General features: G+C 41.6%; 1 protein-coding gene across 2 annotated transcripts in view; it reads left to right on the top strand.

Moving 5' to 3' along the window:
• Window positions 1-20,301, top strand: part of LOC128623034 (NACHT, LRR and PYD domains-containing protein 12-like) — a 393,909-nt gene that overhangs the window by 28,361 nt on the left and 345,247 nt on the right. The window lies entirely within an intron of this gene.

Raw genomic sequence — 20,301 nt, 5'->3', positions numbered from 1 at the left:
CGGACGATTTGGACGACTATTTCAAGGGTATTGAAGGGCATTTTCGAGCATGGTCAGAAAAGAACATAAATCGATGACACCATTGTCTAATTGAACGCGTGATGAAACATTGATCGTATCACCTCTGATTTCAACGGTGATCTTTAGCAGAAATTAAATTGTTGGCGATTTCAATCACACTGTTTAAAATATCTAAAACATAATTATTAAAATCTGCAAAGCTGTCAACATTCACGATAGAAGAAAAATTCACTCTTCTCCTAATCTCAGTGTTGTTGAATCTTTCCCGATTAATTATACTAATATTAGGATCTAATCCATCACCATCTGCGGTCCTTTAATGTCTGCAGCAAGCTCCTCTAGATGTTCTACCAGTCTGTTGTTGCCAGCGTCCTCTTCTATGCTGTGGTATGCTGGGGAGGAAGCATTAAGAAAAAGGATGCTGGATGACTGGACAGGCTGGTATGAAAGCTGGCTCTGTTGTGGGAGCGGACCTGGAGTGTATCACTTCAGTGTCAGACAAAAGGACCTTGAGTAAATTGATTAATATTTTGGACAATGACTGTCATCCACTCCATAACACTATAATAAAGCAAAAGAGCTTGATCAGTTGGAGGCTACGCTCACTGCCATGCACAACTGACAGGCTGAGGAAATCTTTTGTCTCTAGGGCTATACAACTCTTCAATGCTTCACTTAAAGGAAGAGGAGAGATAGACTTCTCTGCATAGTCTATCTGCCTTTTCACCTTTTCATATATTCTCATACACTTCCATTACCTCTTACAACAATGTTGTGTACTGGCTCACTGTGTGACTGTTTTACTGTTTACACTGTTTACATTGTTTATGGACTATATTAGCCCACATGTGAAACCCCTACCTCTATTTCCCAGTCTGTGGATCCTTGATTTGGTATATTTTACTGTTTTTTATTAGTTATTCTTTTAGCATCCTGCTTATACTTTATTGTATGTTGTATTGTGTGTGATGTCTTGAGCTACTGGGACCTTGAATTTCCCCTTGGGGATCAATAAAGTATCTGTCTATCTCTATCTATCTATCTTGCTCAACTTGGATATTAAGATCTAATCCATCACCCTCTTGCTCTACTTGGATATCGGGCGAGTGCATGTTTTCCATTTGAGAATCTTGGGTATCAGGTGAGTGCGTGTTTTCCATTTGGGAATCTTGGGTATCGGGTGAGTGAGTGTTTTCCATTTGGGAATCTTGGGTATCGGGCGAGTGTGTGTTTTCCATTTGGGGAATCTTGGGTATCGGGCGAGTGTGTGTTTTCTATTGGACGGCTGTACTCATTATCGTTTTCCGAATTTTGTGCAATATAGGCGGGGTTTTCGATTAAGTTAACCAGACTGTCATTTATCCTCATAAGACTTTGATTAAGTTCTTGTATCATATCATGAGAAGATAACGGTCTAGGTTCCTGAGCGTTTTCTGGAGTTGAGACGATATTCTGAACGGATGATAATGACATATTTTCATTGATTTGATTCACCACGTCTATTAAACATGGATTTATCTGCATAGATTCTCTTTGTTCAATTAGATTATTTTGTAGGTCTAACAGACATTGATTTAATTCAGAAAATATATCGTTTGGCGTCACCAATGTGTTTGATATGACGTAATTTGGACTCTGATTAGGTCTCTCACTAACGGCTTGGTTGATCGCTTCAGTTAAACATGGGTTCCGGGTTGTGTACAAATCATGATATAACGGACCATTTGAAAAACTCTGGTTTCCATCATAAAAGAAATCATGCGATAATTAAGAATTTTCAGTTCTCTTTTTTTTTTAGTCTCTATATCCGAACTGCATTTCAGTCGTTTCTGCGCCATATCTATCATACAATTTTCTAATCAACTTTATGTTCACTGAGAGGCATCTATTCACATTTTCAGGTGTGCTGTACAGTAAAGGGACAAAATCTGTACCTCGACCAGATTCAAGTGTATAATCAATCTGTCCAAAGTTTTCCAATAAATCAGTCTTTGCTTCGAAGAATTCACGCCACACTGCACAGATCTGCTGTAGTTCGATGTCTTGTTGAATGTCGGGTTCTGAGATGATTTCCTCTTGGTATTCTATTGCATCACTCGTATCTATAAGTCACAGAACATGTGAAAGAGCTTTTGTTTATTTATTTATTTATTTTTGCTGGGTAAATAGAAGGTAAAATATGCATCAACTCTCCTGAAATATCTCCGTCGTAAGCACTGTTAGTCAAGTTTCCCTCAACTTCTGAATATGATACAAACAATGTTATATTTACGTATGAAAGACTTTACAGCATGAAACATTCATCATTTTATGTTATGACTTACGTGTGGAGCTCAGATTCTAAAGGTCATGAGCAGTTGTTTCAGGAATCTCATCATCAGAAATAATCACCAAGCTGTCTATAAAACAGTAAAACAAATAAAACATACTTTTAATAACTTAACATTTCCATTTTAGATCACTACACAGATCTAAGAGACAAATTTTAATTACCTATACACTAGAATCAGATGAGCTTAACTCAGTCTTGCACTGTAATATAAATATAATGAATATTTAAATTTTAGATAAAGTATCGTACCAGATTACATAATGACCAGATAAGGATGATGATTTTTGTACTCAGAAAGATTAGTTCTAGGTTTATATCAATATCATTGCCAATTGGATAATTACATAAACATTGTATTTCAATTTATATTTAACTATTTAATTGATTAAAATACATATTCTTACCTGCTGAGAAATCCATGGTGTCTGGAAGTAATGAAGGATAGACTCTGGAAATTCTGTTGAACCTTTGCTGATGTTCAAACTTTCAAACTGCTTGACTATGGAAGTATTGAAGGATAGACTCTGGAAATTCTGTCGAACCTTTGCCAATGTTAAAACTTTCGAAGTTCGTATGCATGCTAGTGTGTGTGTGTGTGTGTGTGTGTGTGTGTGTGTGTGTGTGGGAATGCATCAGAACGGGGTTTTACGGTGTTGACCTTTGACCTAGGCCTGACTCGGAGTGCTTCATATTCTATGTGAAAGGAAAGAACGTGTGTCCCGGGACCGAGAACTAGAAAAGCAAAACGGTTCCTTTTTCTGCATCGAAAAAACCCCCGGCTGTACATCCATTTGACATTACGCAATATTGAATCTTTTCATGTTATAACATTTTTTCTATTCTTCCCAAAAAAGGGTGAGCTTTTTTCGGCATGTTAGGACAAACATCAGCCATGTTGTAAGCTCACACACGTTGTTCTAAGTACAGAGTATTATAAAACCTAGAGGGATGCTCGACTTTTATAAACAGGTTCGTATGCATGCATTTGTCTGTGCGTGCACCTGTGTGTTTGTGCGTGCGTGCATGTGTGTGTATGTGTCATATTTTTGTTTGGATGTGTAATACACATGGCCATACCATGTATGGTAACATTTGTTTCAGGAATAGATGGGAACCCGATTTAACATAACTACATATATATTTTATGATCTACCTCAGAGTGTTAGAAAGAACATGTGTGCAATGTGTGTGGGTGTCTGGAATACACATGGCCATACCATGTATGGTAATATATGTGTCTGGAATGTATGTGATCCGGATTTAAAATAACTATATATATATATTTTATGATCATGACCTTTGAACTAGATATAGAGAGTAAGAATATGTATATTTTTTACCTTTGACCTAGACCTGTCAAAAATAAGGTTACAATATATACAAACTATTTCTCTCTCTAAGAGCGAACACTGTGCTAGACCTGCCCATCCTCTAAACTAAAGAGGACTAAATAGGAGAGGGATCATCTGGCTTTTTATCAGAGCTCAGTTCAAAAGCCTGCATATCTGAGCGTATGGGGGTGCATTAGTACCTATGGAATGGGCAGCTTGCATTTCTGGAAAGGCACCATCAATGCTGAAAAGTATATGCAGGTTTTAGAGCAATATATGCTTCTATCCAGATTCCCTCCCATCTTTACTTCTGAGAGACTCTGCCTCTCTAAGATACCATTTTTATACCCAATCATGTTACTGACCTGTTGCCAATTAACCTAATTAGTTGTAAAATGGTCCTCCAGCTGTTTCTTTTTAGTAAACCTTACTTTTCCAGCCTTTTGCTGCCCCTATACCAACTTTTTTGAGATGTTGTGGCCATAAAATTCAAAATTATCTTATTTTTTTCCCTTTAAATAGGTACATTTCCTAAGTTTATACAGTTGATATCTTTTCTATGTTCTATTGTGAAAAACATATGGGTTTATGAGATTTACAGATCATTGCATTCTGTTTTCATTAACATTTGACCCAGCATCCCAATTTTTTTGGAATTGGGACTGTACTTCCTTAAAAGTCTAGATCACAGCATGAACTATTAACATAATCCTGCTCAAAGGCAGCCACGAAGAAAGCCTTCAGTGAATTCAGGTGCAGAAGCAAAACCCCTTTGTTTAGCCTTCCGAAAACATAAATTAGGAATCAATGATTTATTTATAATGTTGTTCCTGAGCAGTACAACCCAAACATTTGCTTGTGCACAGTACATCTTACAGAGGACAACTTCCTGAACCTGTGTGAGTGCAAGGCAGGCTACACACAAAGGCTATTTCTGAAAAGTGGAGCGATTCCCACTTTGCTTGGACAATCTTGTTCTTCTGAATCAGAACCTGTAGGTATGTTTGATTATTTTATGAAGTATCTGTTATTGACTGTTCAAATCCGAAGTTTTGAGTTCAGGGTTTTCTGGAGTTTTGAGTTTTCTGAGCTCAGGGCTCAGTTGTAGACCTGCTAACATGCCAGTTTGCTGTTTTCTCAGTTTATATGTTTGTTTGTATGTTGGTGGTCTGACAGAAACATTGATTGTAGCTGTTGTTTTTATGTATATCTTGAAACATTTTATATCACTCGAATCACAAGAATCTTAACTTTCCAAAGATATATTGGATAAATACCTGTGTACACACAGAAGCTGTGTACAGCATAGTTAGCCAAACCAGTGGGGTTAGAATCATATCTGAAAGGTAAGTTAGTAACAAAATAAAAACCTACCACTGTAAAATGTTCTGTTCAAGTCGTGCTTGCAAAGTTGATTCCGCTTGATTTTCCACAGTTTATGAATCTGACTCAGGCTCAAACTGATACAGTAAAACCAATGACATTTTACATATGAACTTAGAATTGCTTTAGAAGCTTTGGAGTCTAAAGCTAATCCAAGGGGTGTTACATTTCTGATACATGCCTGAGGCTTGTGGCCAATCACAATACAGTGGGTCAGCTCGCCAATCAGAGCACTCTGGGCTTTTTGGAAGGAGGGGCTTTGGAGAAATTGGAGCGTTTCAGGCAGCATGGGAATAGAGGTATGGCAATAATGTGTCAGAGTATGTAACAAATAATGTGTTTTCTAACACTAAAGCATTTAACCTATTTTATTACACCCAATAAACAAAATAATTAACATTTAAAAATGTTTAAAAATCATGATATTACTCCTGTAAACAAATCGACAAATTATTCCACAAATTGAGTAAAAACAAAGAAATGGGAGAAATAAAAGTAAAATTAGATGATCTCTTCTGATGTTATGACTTTACTAATCTTTCAAGACTGAGCAGAAACCCCATCTTTTCCCAAGATTCCACCATACTAATGTGTAAATGAGTTCCCTTTCAATAGGAACTTCGATGGTGCATTTAGCATAAGAGTATGGGAAGTGCCTTGCGCGCATGACCGGTATCTGAAGCTTGTGTAAAATCATGCCTCTACTTATAGGCCTGCCATGATCAGGTGACGTGGCAATTAAGTGCGTTGCATGATATATATGGCACCTGTGAACCATGCCGCCAGCCTTATTATCTTCAGCGAGACTGCATGTCTGTTGTTTGTGTGACCAAAACGCTTCATTTCTACTCTATATTTTCTCAAAATCTCTAAACTTTTCTATCCCTTTTTTAGAAAAAAAGAAAAGAAAAGAGAGGGAAGTAATGAACAAGAAAGAATTCAGGAAGTGTGTTACACCTGCTCCCGTTTCATCACGGGGAAAAGTGCACACTTTCTGGGTGAAGTGTTTAGGAGTGTAGCATGCGATGGCAGCCTCGAAAGGCTGCGCATGGTAATGCCTACATTAAGCAGCTCAGCTCGCGACTCGCGCTCTTGTCAGAAGCCGAAGCGAGTTGTGTTTCAGAGCCTCGTGGATCTGGGCAGGCCGCTGCTGAGGCAGCTAGCCGTCTCAGGTACGTGGGATCTCTTATGGATCTGGAAGAGGAGCCGGAGACGAGCGCTTCTCTATCTCTTGCTCTGTCTTCCGGATTCAGCTCTCCGCTGGATTTTGAAGCTCGGGTCGCGACGCCTCCTTCCACTATGGAAAGCCAAAAGGGGAAAGAAAAAAAAGTAGAAAAAACACACACACAAAAATAATAGTAATAATTCCTCTCTGACTCCGAGGAGCCAGAAGGATGTGCAAAAAACTGAGAGCAGCACATAAAGAGCTGCTTGAAGTGATTACTAAGGCTGGATGAGCCTTTTTCTCCCCAGTGAAAGTGAATCCCTCACACTGCAGAAACTCCCCTTTCTTCCAGAAGTGCATGACAAAATATCAGGCTTCTGGTGGAAAACCATGCATAAGCCGTATTTATAACCCCACGATGTTGGATTATTCGGCCATTGTGGGGAATGAACGGCATGGCTATTTAACTATACTGAAGGTGGAGGAGGCGATTGTGAGCTACCTCTCTCCATCGACGGCAGGTAATTAGGGGGGCCGGCTTTGCCGTCCAAACCACCGTGTAAGGCCACCGTGGCATGGGTGGGCAAGCCTATGCAGTGTTAGTCTTGCTTGTGGGTCACTGCAGACAATGACAGTGTTGCAGGCCTACCAAGTAGACCTGCTGAGTGAGCTCAACATATGGTGGCATTCAAAAAAGCCAGTTCTAGGCCTGATCTGAGAATTGTCATAAAGGCCAAGCAGGCAAAGAAGAGCGGTCCTGAGGGGCCGTGGAGGGACGTATCTGGGGAGATGAGGTTGTTAGGGCAGGTAGCCCCCAGTGCTACTGTAGGGCCTCCACTAGCCAAGGCGATCCCCATGTTTTCAGTGTTCTCTGTTCAGAAAGCTGTCACAGGGCAACGAAAATCTGATGCTTTCGCTCCAATAGAATGTGGAATAGTTAACGTCACTAAAAGGCCATCGGACAGCAGAAACTACTGCCAAATGTGTCTCCATAGGTTCTGTCTACCGGAGAAAAGGGTTACCGGGTCCAGTTTATAGCTCGACACCCCCCCCCCCCCAGTTCAGAGGTGTGCTCACCAAAGTAGTCAGCACAGACCAGAGCCCGACGATAGTGCAGGAAGTAAGTTCCCTTTTGGACAAAGGGTCCATAGAACATGTACCCCGTTCCCTAAGGGAGGGAGGTTTTTACAGCCATTATTTCCTGGTCCACAAAAAAGGTGGGAGTGTGTGGCCAATTTTAGATCTGCATCATCTGAACCGTACTCTTCAGACATACAGGTTCAAGATGCTGACGCTCAAACTTATTGGACCACAGATTCAGTTCGAGGACTGGTTTGTGATGATAGATCTGAAAGATGCATATTTCCACATAGGAATATCGCCCAGCCACAGGAAGTTCCTGAGGTTTGCATTTGGAGACAATATGTACCAATTTCGGGTTCTTCCCTTCGGGCTAACTTTATCCCCTCACACCTTCACAAAGTGCATGGATGCTGCTCTGGCTCCCTTGCGACTCCAGGGCATCCGTGTACTAAACTACCTGGACGACTAGTTAATTCTAGCATGATCCAGGGAACAGGCGGTTCAACATCGAGATGTTGTTCTTGCCCACATGAGGAGCTTGGGGCTCAGGTTGAACCTCAAGAAAAGTATGCTTTCTCCAGTGCAGAGGACAACTTTTCTAGGGGTTATATGGGATTCTACTACAATGAGGGCGTTTCTGTCCCTAACACGCGTAGGATCGATCCTATCAACTTTGAGCAAGATAAAACTAGGTCTGGGCATCCCCTCCAGTCTCTACGAGAGACTGTTGGGCCTTATGACAGCAGCAGCCAACGTCATACCATTGGGCCTATTGCACATGAGACCATTTCAGTGGTGGCTGAAAAGTGGGGGCTTCATCCGAGGATGAAACCTCTGAGAGCAATCAGTGTCACCCGGCGATGCCTACGTGCTCTGAGTATTTGGAGGTGCCCACAGTTTCTAGCCTCGGGTCACACTCTAGGGGTATCTCCTTACTGCAAGACAGTAATGACAGACGCGTCCCTCACGGGCTGGGGTGCAGTCTCACCCTCACGGTCTTTGGAGCGTCCCTCATCTGGAGTGGCATATAAATCGCCTAGAGATGTGGGCCGTATTCCCAGCACTGAAATTCTTTCTTCCTCAGAGGTGAGAGGTCACCATGTGCTAGTTGTGTCAGACAACACAGTGGTGGTCTCATATATCAACCACCAGGGAGGGTTATGTTCACGCCCCCTGTTCAGGCAGGCGCAACTAATCCTTTTCTGGGAAGAGGGAAAGATCTTGTCATTGAGTGCAATGTACATTCCGGGCAGCTGGAATGTAGGGGCAGACATCCTGTCAAGGCAGGGGCTGAGGCCCAGGGATTGGAGGCTCCATCCACAAGTGGTGGAGTCCATATGGCAGAGGTTTGGACAAGCTGAAGTGGATGTGTTCGCCTCTGAGGAGACAACACACTGCCCGCTGTGGTTCGCCCTCCCTCCTCCCTCACCACTGGGGCTGGACTCCATGGTGGACACGTGGCCGAGGTCACGTCTATATGCTTTTCCCCTGATCGCTCTGCTCCCACAAGTTCTAGTGAGAGTTCGCCAAGACCGTCTACGTCTGCTGCTAGTAGCACCTTATTAGCCAGTTCAAATATGGTTCTCGGAGATAACTTCCCTGCTCGACGGTACTCCCTGGGAGATTCCCATCCGCAGGGATCTACTGACTCAAGCCGGAGGGCTGATTTATCTCCCTCGGCCAGAACTATGGAAACTGTGGGTCTGGCCCCTGAGGGGCAACAGCTCATAGATTCTGGTTTCCCAACTGAGGTTGTAGATACCATGTTAAATGCTAGAGCACCATCCACAAGGAAATTGGATGCGCTCAAGTGGCGGCTTTTTGTCTTGTGGTGTGAGGAACATCAGCTAGACCCAGTGAACTGCGCAACAGCTACAGTCCTGGAGTTCTTACAAGAACCTTTCTCAGCAGGGTTGGCTCCTTCTACAATCAGGGTTACGTGGCTGCTGTTTCGGCCAGCCACGCCCCGGTTGATGGAGCCTCTGTGGGGCAACAACCTCTAACTTCGAGGTTCATGCGTGGTGTCAGATGGCTGAGGCCCATCTGCAGGCCACGCATACCTTCCTGGGACCTTTCTGTGGTCTTGGAAGGTCTGTCAGGGGCCACATTTGAGCCCTTAGAGTCAGCTTCTGAGAAGCTTCTGACTCTAAAGGTAGCTCTTCTGGCCCTGACATCTCTCAAGCGAGTGGGAGGTCTACAAGCTTTCTCTGTTGCCCATTCCTGCCTTGACTTTACCCCTGGATTAGCCAAGGCCTCTCTGTATCCTAGGCCGGATTATATTCCTAAAGTGCCTACATCGGTTGCCCACCCTGTGGTGTTGCAGGCTTCCTGCCCTCCTCCATTCCTCACACCAGAACAAGACAGGATGCCCCTGCTGTGTCCAGTAAGGGCTCTCTGTACTTACGTCCACCACTCCGGCCAGTGGCATAAGTCGGAGCAGTCGCTGGTCTGCATTGGCGGCGACAGTAAAGGTAATGCTGTGTCAAAGCAGCGCATCTCTAATTGGATAGTGGAAGCAATCTCTATGGCTTACAAGGTGTGCGGTCTCACCACGCCTCTGGGCACGCCTCCTCGAGGGCTTTGTCCAAAGGGGTCCCCTTGCAGGACGTGTGTGCTGCTGCAGGATGGTCTATGCCACACACATTCATTCGTTATTACAGCCTGGATATTCATTACACCCCGGCTCAAGTATCTTGCAGTGATCCTTGGGCTTGGGTCTTTTTGAACAGGCCGTACCCTCGGTATGACTGAGTGGGTATTCCCGTTCCCATACTGTTATGCTAAATGCAAAGTCGAAGTTCCCATTGAAAGGGAACGTCAGGGTAAACCTGTTCCCTGAGAAGGGAACGAGACATTGCATAGCTCTGTCATACCAGGGCAGGCCTGTGAATTGCATCTTCGCTTCAGATAATAAAGGCTGGCGTTGTGGTTCACAGGTGCCATATATATATCATGCGACGTGCTTAATTGCCACGTCACCTGATCATGGCAGGCCTATAAGTAGAAGCATGATTTTACACAAGCTTCAGATACCGGTCACACGCGCAAGGCGCTTCCCATACTGTTATGCTAAATGCAACGTCTCGTTCCCTTTTCAGGGAACAGGGTTACATGCGTAACCCCGACGTTTGCCTACATATTTGAGTTAAAGCCTCCTGAGCATCAGCCTGCAGTATGGCTCATGAATTCAGACCCTATTTTTACAACTCAGTTGCTACCATGGATAATGATGTGACCATTTCTGGTTTTGAAGATGGCAAAAACATCAGTGAAACCCTAGAAAAAAGGAATCTGGCCTATCTAACAATGAATGATAAAACTGATGGTCACATATCCAACACTGTGCTAGCCATCATCCGTGCAATGACAGAAGAACTTTTGGACAGGATTTTTGATATAGATCGGACAGACAACTACCACATACTGTCATGCACCTACAGATGAAAAAGCTGTTTAAACCATGGTTGAAATACATGGTGGCTAGAGGTCTGAAATTGTGCAGTATCAAACACACTCCATCCCTGGAAAAAATTCAAGGTATCGCTGAAGCCGTCATCTGGAATTGGCAAGACGAGCCTCACATCAAATCTGTTCTGAATGAGGTTAAAGAAAAAAACAAAAGAAATTTGCAGTGACCAGGTGTATGAAGATGTTGTGGACTACTGGACCTTTCACTCATCTCTGAAACCCCCTGACCAGCCACATACATAGGAAACTTCAAAGCACGCCATGTCTATTCTGACTGCAAGTAAAGCCTGAAGAGTAAGTTTATATCTGTTCCTCAAAAAGTTGTTGAACTGAGTCAACTATCTAAGTATTTTTACTAATCATCTTCCTGTTGATATAGAAGTCGTTTATTGACTAGAAATGTTTATAACCAATGTGTGAGATTTTACTAAAAAATGGGTTTCTTTGTTCGATGTAAATACCTTGTATACTTCACACTTATGTGCAACAAGTTTTATCTATCATACTTGCTGAACCCTTTGAATGCAAAACTGGTCATGTATTATGCATTATCCACTTACAGTATCTCACATAAGTGAGTACACCCCTCACATTTTTGTAAATATTTGATTATATCTTTTCATGTGACAACATTGAAGAAATAACACTTTTCTACAATGTAAAGTAGTGAGTGTACAGCTTCCATAAGAGTGTAAATTTACTGTCCCCTCAAAATAACTCAACACACAGCTATTAATGTCTAAACTGCTGGCAACAAAAGTGAGTACACCCCTAAGGGAAAATGTCCAAATTGGGCCCGAAGTGTCGATATTTTGTGTGGCCACCATTATTTTCCAGCACTGCCTTAACCCTCTTGGGCATGGAGTTCACCAGAGCTTCACAGGTTGCCAATGGAGTGCTCTTCCACTCCTCCATGACAACATCACTGTGCTGGTAGATGTTAGAGACCTTGTGCTCCTCCACCTTCTGTTTGGTTCGAATTCGGAGTTCGATGGAGTAAGACGCGAAGTTGGAGGCTCCTGCTGATTTTGATTAAAATTGTAATTAATTAGCGCTTTTTGGTCATATAATATATTTTGACTTATTCTACTTCTTTTCCTTGTTTGCACTTTTAACTTTGTGGCTCGTTAAAATGTCTGGAAAGAACACGAAAACCCGTGGTAGCATTCAGACACAACTGAGGCCTAGGGTGCGCGCCGTGAGCGAGCCCCCTTCTTCCCCTGAAACCTCTTCTGCATTGCCGAGTGGTGACCCTGTCTTCGCCGCACTCAAGCTTGAGTTGCTGGCTTCACTGAGGAAGGACATTGCCAATATTTTTAAAAAGGAGTCCCAGGAGATTCTCAGGGATGCACTGTCTACTATCCAGCTTGACCTGCAGGCGGTGAAAACACAGCTGGCTAGTGATAAAGTTGCTACTGAGGCTACCATATCAACACTGAAAGGTACTGTTGGGGAAATGCAGCACGCTCTCTCCGGTTGCACCGATGACATAGTTCATATGAAGACTACTATCGAGTCTCTCACTGCGACCGTGACTCAATTAGAGAATAAATGTGAGGATTTGGAGTCGAGGTCACGGCGCAATAACGTTAGGATAGTCGGAACTCCAGAGGGCACTGACACATGTACAACTGCTGCTGTAGCGACCTTGTTAAAAGAGGCGTTTGGTCTGGAGAAGGAGCCGGTTTTGGACCGGTCCCACTGGACCCTTCAGCCGAAGCCCAAGCCTGGTGAATGACCACGAGCTATTGTGTGCAGATTCCACTATCACAGTGACTGTGTTGATATTTTATGCCGTGTGAGAGAGACCCAGCGGATTAAAGTGAGGGATTTGACTATCTCCGTTTTCCCTGACTACACAGCCAAGACAGCCTGGGCCCGGGCCGCGTTTAACGAGGTTCGGCGTCAACTTCGTGATATTGAGGGTGCTTGCTATGCAATACTTCACCCAGCTCGGCTTTGCATTACATATAACAGTGTCCAGAAGGACTTTATTTCAGCGGAGGAAGCAGGAGACTATGTTAAACTCTTGATATCGGGGTGAACTGCATCACCTATATAGTGGAGTATTTTTTTTTAGTTTTCTTTTATTATTTTTTTAAATAATACAACAGAATTCGGATTCTTATTGAAGATATTGTCGATGCATTACTTCGTCTAGATTTTGTGGACTCACTCCTCTTAAATCTATTTCTGTATTAATGTGCTTCTCTGTTGTGTTGCTCTGACTGGGTTAGAGTTTCTATTTATTTAATTTTATTAGTGTTATCTCCTCAACTTTACGTGCTAAACTGTTATATTATTAGTTACAAGTCTTTAAAAGATTAGGACATAAGGACATTTGTTAATGTGCACAGACTATTTATCAGATTTGAAGTCAGAAGGGGACCTTTCTCTTACTGGAATTTTTTTTGTTTAGGTAATTTTGTTTGTTAGTTCAGCTTACTCTTTGAGTTGTTTTCACATTGTGGACAACTCTTGGTGGGAAACACTGCTGTCTCCCTTGTTTTATGGAGACTTTGGATGTGTGTTTGGGGGGGAGGTCCCACTTCATCTCTAATTGGCTATTTATATTCCTATGGTTTACTTTATTTAAATGGATAGTAGTAATATGGATCCCAGCATAGCTTGGACAGGCACGCCTTTAAGATTTATTAGTTGGAACGTCAGAGGTATGGCTAATCCTGTCAAGAGATCTAAGGTTTTTACACATTTTAAACGTTTAAACTCCAACATAGTATTTTTTACAGGAGACGCACCTACGTATTAAAGATCATCAAAGGTTACACTGCCCTTGGGTGAGTCAAGCCTTCCACTCGAACTTTAATTCAAAAGCAAGAGGGGTCGCTGTTTTAATTGACAAAAGGTTACAGTTTTCGTCCACTAACGTTATCGTTGATGCGAATGGTAGATATATTATAGTTGCTGGTACTCTAATGCAAAGACAGGTATTGTTGGTAAATGTATACGCTCCAAACTTTGATGATGTGGAATTTGCTAATAGATTGTTGAGCAATCTCCCTTTCTTAAATACTCACCCGTTGATTTTCGGTGGAGATTTAAACTGTGTAATTGACCCAAACTTAGATCGGTCTAATCCCCGTACTCTGAATCAGTCTGCAATGTCTAAAACATTTTCCGAATTTATGTGTCAGAATGGTCTCATTGATCCCTGGAGATCCCATAACCCCTTTCTTAAAAAGTTTTCTTTCTTCTCCCAGGTGCATCATTCCTATTCGAGGATTGATTATTTTTTTTATAGACAGCACTCTTGATTCTTGTGTAGTTTCTTCTGTCTATTTGGGTATTGTAATTTCTGACCATGCGCCTCTACAATTAGATATTCATCTTTCAATTTATAAACGTAGCCCAACGCCTTGGAGATTTAATTGTCTTCTTTTAGCAGACAGTGAATTCTGTGAGTTCATTTCCACTTCTATAGATGACTTTCTTTCCTTCAATCAGAATGACTCCACCTCTTATTCATTGTTATGGGAGACACTTAAATCCTATATCAGAGGGCAGATTATTTCTTATTCTGCTTGCTGTAATAAAAAACGCACTGCTAGGGTTCAGTAACCTCGATCAAAGATGTGCATTGCACCCCTCTCCAGAACTTCTTAAACAGCGTCTTGATTTGCAGGCAGAATTTAATCTTATTTCGACTAAAGAGGCGGAACGCTTATTGTTACGTACTCATGGTTCATATTATGAACATGGTGACAAGCTGAGTCATTTACTGGCACATCAGCTACGGCAACAGGCCACTTCCCGTCTCATACCTAGTATAAAAAACACTTATAATATTGTCACTACAGATCCCATGGAAATTAATGCTACTTTTAAATCGTTTTACTCTTCGTTTTATAATTCAGAATTTCCAACAGACAATACTAAAGTGAATGAATTTCTTCAAAATCTTTGTAACCCTGTTATTGATTCGAATACTGCTATGCAACTGGACTCCCCACTCTCTCTTGAAGAAATTTTTATTTCAGTTAAAACTATGCAATCTAACAATGCTCCTGGCCCGGATGGGTTTCCAATTGAATTTTTAAAAAATGTTTAATGGAAAATTAGCTCCATTGCTTTTGGCTATGTTCAATGAATCTTTGGAATGTGGGTCTTTGCCTCCAACATTGACACAAGCCACGATAGCTCTGCTTCTTAAGGAGGGTAAGGATCCATCCTCCTGCGGTTCTTATAGACCGCTGTCTCTGCTTAATGCATATGTAAAGGTGTTGGCGAAAGTAATGGCATCTCGTTTAGAGAATGTACTCCCTTATATTATATCTGAAGAGCAGAACGGTTTTATAAAGGGACGTTAATTGTTTTTTAATACCCGTACACTCTTTAATATCATTTATTCAAAGCATTTGCCTGTGCTCCCTGAGATTGTGATTTCATTAGATGCTGAAAAAGCATTTGATAGGGTTGAGTGGGAGTATTTGTTTGCAGTCTTGAGGAAGTTCGGATTTGGAAGTTTATTTCTTGGATTAGCCTCCTTTACTCATCCCCTAATGCCAGAGTTCAGACAAACAATATTTATTCGGATTATTTTGCTCTCGGACAAGGGTGTCGTCAAGGTTGTCCTTTATCCCCTCTGCTTTTTGCTGTCGCTATCGAGCCGCTGTCTATTGCACTAAAATCTTCTCCCTTGTTTAAAGGAATAGTTCGATACGGTGTACAATACAAGTTGTCACTATATGCTGATGATTTGTTATTGTATGTAACCGATCCTATTGCCTCTATGCCAGCTGTCTTGGGTGTTCTGGAGTCCTTCTGTGTTGTCTCTGGTTATAAATTAAATTTAGATAAAAGCGACTGTTTTCCTGTCAATACTGCAGCATTTTCTCTTCAACAGTCAGATTTACCGTTTCGATTTAGTCAGTCAGGTTTTAAATACCTAGGTATCAACGTGACACGTTCTTTATCTAATCTTTTATCAGCTAATTTCACTCCCCTTATCTCAAAGGTTACATCTAACGTTCAGAGTTGGGGTAACTTACCCCTTTCTCTAATTGGCAGGATCAATGTCATCAAAATGAATATATTACCAAAGTTTCTTTTCTTGTTCCAGCAAGTGCCTCTTTCTCTGCCAAAATCATTCTTCGATTCATTGGATAAGATAATTAGTACATTTATTTGGGGAGGGAAGCCACCAAGGGTTAGTAAATCTTTATTGCAGAAATGTAGACTTAGTGGAGGACTTGCATTACCCAATTTTCAATTCTATTACCCTTTTCCTTTGTTAGTATAAAAAGAAAAAAACCTGTGAATGTTTACTGCTGTGTGTTGCTCAATTTGTTTTTTTTTTCTTCTCAATGGAATATTTGGGAAAGGGAGGGGAGGAGAGAAGAGAAAAGGTGATGTTCAGCAGACATGTTTGGTAGTCGTGTTCAACAGAAATGTTCAGCAGAAATGTTTAGTTCAGCAGAAATGTTTAGTCCAGCAGAAATGTCCAGCAGAAAAGTTCAGCAGAAACGTTCAGCAGAAATGTCCAGCAGAAAAGTTCAGCAGAAACGTTCAACAGAAATGTACAGCAGAAATTTTCAATAAAAATGAAACTGGATCACCTTCTGTTTGAGGATGCCCCACAGATGCTCAATAGGGTTTAGGTCTGGAGACATGCTTGGCCAGTCCATGACCTTCACCCTCAGCTTCTTTAGCAAGGCAGTGGTCGTCTTGGAGGTGTGTTGGGGGTCTTTATCATGCTGGAATACATGCTGGGATCATTCTCTGCTTCAGTATGCCACAGTACATGTTGGCATTCATGGTTCCCTCAATGAACTGTAGCTCCCCAGTGCCGGCAGCACTCATGCAGCCCCAGACCATGACACTCCTGCCACCATGCTTGAATGTAGGGAAGACACACTTGTCTTTGTACTCCTCACCTGGCTGCTGCCACACACGCTTGACACCATCTGAACCAAATAAGTTTATCTTGGTCTGATCAGACCACAGGACATGGTTCCAGTAATCCATGTCCTTAGTCTGCTTATCTTCAGCAAACTGTTTGTGGTCTTTCTTGTGCAGTATCTTTAGAAGAGGCTTCCTTCTGTGACGACAGCCATGCAGAACAATTTGATGCAGTGTGTGGCGTATGGTCTGAGCAAAGACAGGCTGACCCCCCCACCCCTTCAACCTCTGCAGCAATGCTGGCAGCACTCATACGTCTATTTCCCAAAGACAACCTCTCGATATGATGCTGAGCATGTGCACTCAACTTCTTTGGTCGACCATGGCGAGGCCTATTCTGAGTGGAACCTGTCCTGTTAAACCACTGTATGGTCTTGGCCACCATGCTGCAGCTCAGTGTCAGGGTCTTGGCAATCTTCTTATAGCCTAGGCCATCTTTATGTAGAGCAACAATTCTTTTTTTCAGATCCTCAGAGAGTTCTTTGCCATGAGGTGCCATGTTGAGCTTCCAGTGACCAGTATGAGGGAGTGTGAGAGCGATGACACCAAATATAACACACCTGCTCCCCATTCACACCTGAGACCTGGTAACTCTAACAAGTCACATGACGCCGTGGAGGGAAAATGGCTAATTGGGCCCAATTTGGACATTTTCACTTAGGGGTGTACTCACTTTTGTTGCCAACGGTTTAGACATTGATGGCTGTGTTAAGTTATTTTGAGGTGACAGCAAATTTACACTGTTACACAAGCTGTACACTCACTACTTTACATTGTAGCAAAGTGTCATTTCTTCAGTGTTGTCACATGAAAAGATATAATCAAATATTTACAAAAGTGTGAGGGGTGTACTCACTTTTGTGAGATACTCTGTGTGTGTGTGTGTGTGTGTGTGTGTATGTATGTATGTATATATATATATATATATATATATATATATATATATATATATATATATATATATATATATATATATATGCATTATATTCTAAATTGTAAAATTTTTCACATATTCATATATTATAGTTTTATTCTTTTTTTTTCTTATTAGATTTTTAACTATATTATATTTTATTTTCATTCTCTTTTACATACAGTCGTTAATAAAAGCATTTCACTGCATGTCATGTATGGTCATGTATGTGACAAATTGATTTGATTTGATAAGGGTGAAAATCAATATTGCCAATATGCCTATAGATCATGTTTTGGGCCGTCAGGCAGCACTGCATTAAGAATAGGTATGATTCTGTAATGGAAATCATTGCATCGGCTAAGAAACATCTCCAGAACTCATTGTCTGTGAACACAGTTTGCTGTGCCACCCATAAATGCAGGTAAAATTCTATCATGCAAAGTATATGGACTGTTGTTAAAAGAAGAGGGGATGCTACACAGTGGTAAAAATGGCTCTGTCCCAACTTTTTTGAGACATGTTGCTGCCATCAACTTCAACTTTACCATATTTTCCCTTAAAATGTTCTACTGTGAATAAAATGTAGGTTTATGAGGTTTGCAAATCATGCATTATGTTTCTATTTACATTTTACACAGTGGCCCAACTATTTTGGAATTGGGGTTTTGTTGATGCTGTTTGCTTTGTTTGTTTTGTTGTTTGCTGTTTGTTTTTTTTGTTTATTTGTTTTTCTTGCTGTTGTATATCCAGTCATTACAGGCCAGACCATTGCTTAGCATCATTTAGCTACTGACAGGATACCAGGCTATAAGAACCTTCTAGTATTACACCAGTATTAAATCAGGAAATCTCGCCACAGAGCCTGTTCTGTCATCACTGTAAGACATGAGTCGTCCTACACAGTCATTAGCAGCAGTATTGATAATTATAATATTTTTATTATACTATATTGGTTTTCGTGATAATACAATGCTTTCATTGAATATAAAAATCATGAAAGTATTCAACAATGATTTGTTGTTGTATATTAAATGCCACACAAAGTGATCACCTTTTGTTGGTGGAATATACATGAAGAGTGACACCTTTATGATGATTTTTGATCAAATGAAATAAAGACCAGATCTAATATATAGATACAGTGAGGGAAAAAAGTATTTGATCCCCTGCTGATTTTGTACGTTTGCCCACTGACAAAGAAATGATCATTCTATAATTTTAATGGTAGATTTATTTGAACAGTGAGAGACAGAATAACAACAAGAAAATCCAGAAAAACGCATGTCAAAAATGTTATAAATTGATTTGCATTTTAATGAGGGAAATAAGTATTTGACCCCTCTGCAAAACATGACTTAGTACTTGGTGGCAAAACCCTTGTTGGCAATCACAGAGGTCAGACGTTTCTTGTAGTTGGCCACCAGGTTTGCACACATCTCAGGAGGGATTTTGTCCCACTCCTCTTTGCAGATCTTCTCCAAGTCATTAAGGTTTCGAGGCTGACGTTTGGCAACTCGAACCTTCAGCTCCCTCCACAGATTTTCTATGGGATTAAGGTCTGGAGACTGGCTAGGCCACTCCAGGACCTTAATGTGCTTCTTCTTGAGCCACTCCTTTGTTGCCTTGGCTGTGTGTTTTGGGTCATCGTCATGCTGGAATACCCATCCACGACCCATTTTCAATGCCCTGGCTGAGGGAAGGAGGTTCTCACCCAAGATTTGACGGTACATGGCCCCGTCCATCGTCCCTTTGATGCGGTGAAGTTGTCCTGTCCCCTTAGCAGAAAAACACCCCCAAAGCATAATGTTTCCACCTCCATGTTTGACAGTGGGGATGGTGTTCTTGGGGTCATAGGCAGCATTCCTCCTCCTCCAAACACGGCGAGTTGAGTTGATGTCAAAGAGCTCCATTTTGGTCTCATCTGACCACAACACTTTCACCCAGTTGTCCTCTGAATCATTCAGATGTTCATTGGCAAACTTCAGACGGGCATGTATATGTGCTTTCTTGAGCAGCGGACCTTGCGGGTGCTGCAGGATTTCAGTCCTTCATGGCGTAGTGTGTTACCAATTGTTTTCTTGGTGACTATGGTCCCAGCTGTCTTGAGATCATTGACAAGATCCTCCTGTGTAGTTCTGGGCTGATTTCTCACTGTTCTCATGATCGTTGCAACTCAACGAGGTGAGATCTTGCATGGAGTCCCAGGCCGAGGGAGATTGACAGTTCTTTTGTCTTTCTTCCATTTGCGAATAATCGCACCAACTGTTGTCACCTTCTCACCAAGCTGCTTGGCAATGGTCCAAGCCCATTCCAGACTTGTGTAGGTCTACAATCTTGTCCCTGACATCCTTGGAGAGCTCTTTGGTCTTGGCCATGGTGGAGAGTTTGGAATTTGACTGATTGATTGCTTCTGTGGACAGGTGTCTTTTATACAGGTAACAAACTGAGATTAGGAGCACTCCCTTTAAGAGTGTGCTCCTAATCTCAGCTCGTTACCTGTATAAAAGACACCTGGGAGCCAGAAATCTTTCTGATTGAGAGGGGGTCAAATACTTATTTCCCTCATTAAAATGCAAATCAATTTATAACATTTTTGACATGCGTTTTTCTGGATTTTCTTGTTGTTATTCTGTCTCTCACTGTTCAAATAAATCTACCATTAAAATTATAGACTGATCATTTC

Source organism: Ictalurus furcatus, chromosome 19 (assembly GCF_023375685.1).
Source record: "Ictalurus furcatus strain D&B chromosome 19, Billie_1.0, whole genome shotgun sequence".
NCBI lineage: Eukaryota > Metazoa > Chordata > Actinopteri > Siluriformes > Ictaluridae > Ictalurus > Ictalurus furcatus.
The sequence above is the reverse complement of the archived record's forward strand: the minus strand, read 5'-3'. Positions and strand labels throughout refer to the sequence as shown.